The 3,594-nt window shown below is 37.6% G+C and overlaps 1 pseudogene; it reads left to right on the forward strand.

Moving 5' to 3' along the window:
* The first annotated feature begins 323 nt into the window (after nt 1-323).
* Nucleotides 324-1,451, forward strand: LOC101582043 (annotated as a pseudogene).
* Nucleotides 1,452-3,594: the final 2,143 nt, after the last annotated feature.

Genomic DNA, 3,594 nt, shown 5'->3' on the forward strand with positions numbered 1-3,594 from the left:
ACACCTACATGTACATGAGTTTAACAACATGTCAGACATATAGAAAACATCTGAATACTAACTTGCTATCATGACTACCATCTTTTTAAAATAATTTTTCATTTTAATGAGAAAAAAGATAGAATAACAATGAAACAGTTTCAAAACAGTTAGTAGGTCATTTACATTAATTAATACATTGCATATTGTTGTCCTCATAGTATTCAGAGGACAAGATGTAGGCATGATATCTTGTCTGAAGAGTAGTAGTACCAACTTTTATTCTCAGTGAATTAGGAGAAAGTAGTTGCATATCTATCCTAACTCTCGTGTGTGTATATATAATTCCTAGTGTAATCAAAAAAGCTAGACTGCCTAAGCCTATCAAGTTTGTTCAGTATAATACAAATACAGAAGAGTTATATCCTTACCTAATGGAACTTATCCATGTACTATATTTCAGGCATCTGCTGGTTAACCCCAGAAACTGCAGAGTTGTGGTCATCAAGTCGGTATTGTGCCCTTCCCACTGCAAAAAGAGATGCTCACTCGAGTTCTTTTCAAACATTTTGAGGTTCTCTCTGTCTTGTTAGCTCCAGTTTACCTCTTCTGACAGTTGGAATTAACTCTGCCATGGTCCTGGATTGTGGATATAGGGAAAGCCTGGTGTTGCCCATATATGAAGGAATCCCAGTACTAAACTGTTGGGGAGCTCTCCCCCTAGGAGGAAAACTCTGCACAAAGAGTTGGAAACTCAGCTGTTGGAACAGTGTACTGAAGACACTGGTGTTCTTAAAGAACAGAGTCTTCCCTCAATGATAGGTTCAGTTCCAGAAGGTATCTTAGAAGACATTAAAGTGTGTACTTGCTTTGTAAGTGATCTGAAGTGTGGACTCAAAATCCAAGCAGCAACATTTAATATTGATGGGACTGATGAATGTCCTTCACCACCCCCAAATGCTGACTATCCATTAGATGGGGAAAAGATTTTACACATCCTAGGATCAATCAGAGATTCAGCTGTGGAAATTCTGTTTGAAAAAGATAATGAAATCAGTTGCCACATTAATATTGGATTCTCTTCTGCAGTGCACAATAGACACTAGAAAACAACTTGCCAAGAACTTGGTAGTCATAGGTGGCACGTCTGTGTTGCCAAGATTTCTGCACAGGTTACATGCAGAAATAAGATACTTGGTAGAAAAAACAAAATACCAAAAAGCACTTGGCACCAAAACATTCAGAATTCATACTCCACCTGCAAAGGCTAATTGTGTGGCCTGGATGGGAGGGCCTATTTTTGGAGCACTTCAAGATATACTTGTGAGCTGTTCAGTTTCAAAGGAATATTATAATCAGACAGGCCACATCCCTGATTGGTGCTGCCTTTTAATCCACCTTTGAAAATGATGTTTGATGTTGGAAAAGCCCAGCCTCCTCTGATGAAGAGAACATTTTCTACTGAGAAATAAAAGTTTGATTAAATACAAGTTTGTTTCATTTCAAATACTGCTAAGCAAACTGTAAAAAGTACATGGGGTGCTTTAGTACAGACAACTTCAGTGGAAATAGAATCTTCTCTTCATTTGTCTTTGCTTCTCTTGTATTTATATCAATAAAATAAAGTTAATTAGTTTTTTAAAAATTAAGAATTAACTGTTCTTTTCAAAAGACCAGCAGAAATCAACAATACAATTATCTATTCTGCATATATATATATATATATATATATATATATATATAGTTTTCCCCCTTATTTCACTTGTCTTTTTCCTCATCCCAGTTTTTCCTTCCTATTGAACAATTTCTTTCCCTTGCACAGTATCTGATACACCCTTTGAATTTTCATTACTCTTTCTGTAGAGCCGGCCAAATAGCTCACCAGGTTAAAGCACATGCTTAGGCAGATGCAGGGCCCAGGAGTTTCATCCCGGGGCCTGCCATGCCAGCCCTGTCCCTGGGGCATGCTGAGACATTGACTGAGACTGGGCATTCTGACGCAGGCCTGTAATCCCAGCACTTGGGAAGCTGTAAACTGGAAGATCACTACAAGTTCAGTCTATACAGTGAGATCCTGTAGACCCTGTCCTAAATTACAAATACATAAGTAAATAAATAAATAAATACATATTCATTACTCTTTCTGGTTCTCATGCTAATGAGATAATACAATGTTTGCCCATGTGGATCTGATTTATTTGACTTATCAATAAATCTCTAGCTGCATCCATTTATCTACAAAAGCCTCAAATTTATCATTTTTAATGCTGAATAATACTCCATTGTATGTAAAAATAAGTGTCTTTTTATCCATTTCTCAGTTGATGGGCATTTGGGTTGTTTCCAAGATTTAGCCATGACAGATTGCTCTGCTATAAACATGAATGCATGTATATCTCTGTGGTATGATGATTTCAGTTCTGTTGGAAACATATCTAGGAGGAGAATAGCTGGCTTAAATGAGACTTCCAATCCTAGATTTTTGAGGAATCTATACTGATTTCCATAATGGTTGTACTAGCCTACACTCTCACCAAAAGTGAAGGGTTCCTTTTTCCCCACAGACCTTCCAGCATTTGTTATTGATTGACTTCTTGATAATAGCCATTTTTTAAAGTGTAAGCTGGTGTCTCAGTGTTCTTTCTTTCATTTATTTATTTATTTATTTATTTTTGTATTTTTAGGGGAGGGTCTACAGGGTGTTCAGGGTCTCACTACTAGAGCAGACTTGTAGTGACCAGCCTGTTTACAGCCTCCTAAGAGCTGGGATTACAGGCACGCACCACCACTCTCAGTCTCAATTGACATCTCAGTGCGACCCAAGGTGGGGCCAGTACAGTAGGCCCTGGGCACAAACTCACAGCCTTTAATCCAATCTTTGTTTTAATGTGGATCTCTTGAATGACCAACGATGTTGAACATTTCTTCATATGTTTATTTTACATTTTTATCTCTTCATTTGTGAGGTGTGTATTCATCTCAGGTATCCATTTTTGGATTGAGTCTTTGAAATTTGGAGGCCTGACTTTTTTTTTAATTCTTTATATGTTCTAGTTAGGAGTCCTTTGACAGTCTGCTATAATTGTCTTCCATTTTGTGAGTTTTCTTTGCACTCTATTGGTGATTTCTTTCGACATGTAGAAACTTCAAAAAGATGAGATCCCAATTCTTAATTTTTGAAGTATTTCCCACGTAGTTTGATTTTTCCTCAAGAACTCTTTATCCCTGTATCATTAAAGTTTCTACCTACTTCATCTTCCAGAATATTTAGTGTTTCATTTTTTTAAAATGTATTTGGTTGTTATAGGGTCTCACAACACAGATTGGACTCATAGTGATCCTCCTGTTTGCAGCCTCCCCAACAGTAGAATTACAGGCACACTATGCCCAGACTCTGGCCAGATCTGTCCACTCTTGGGGAAGAGCTGCTGTGGCATATGGTGCTGGGGGTCGAACTATGGTCCCTGGGCTTGCCTGAGTTTACCTAAGCAGGTGCTTTAGTCTGCTGAGCTATCTTGCTGGCCTAATATTTCAGTTTTAATATTTAAATCTTTGATCCATTTTGACTGTAGTTTTGAGCATGGTGATAAGCATGATTATATTTTAAGCCTTCCA

Source organism: Octodon degus, unplaced genomic scaffold (genome assembly GCF_000260255.1).
Source record: "Octodon degus isolate 3935 unplaced genomic scaffold, OctDeg1.0 scaffold00041, whole genome shotgun sequence".
In the NCBI taxonomy this organism is placed as follows: Eukaryota; Metazoa; Chordata; class Mammalia; order Rodentia; family Octodontidae; genus Octodon; species Octodon degus.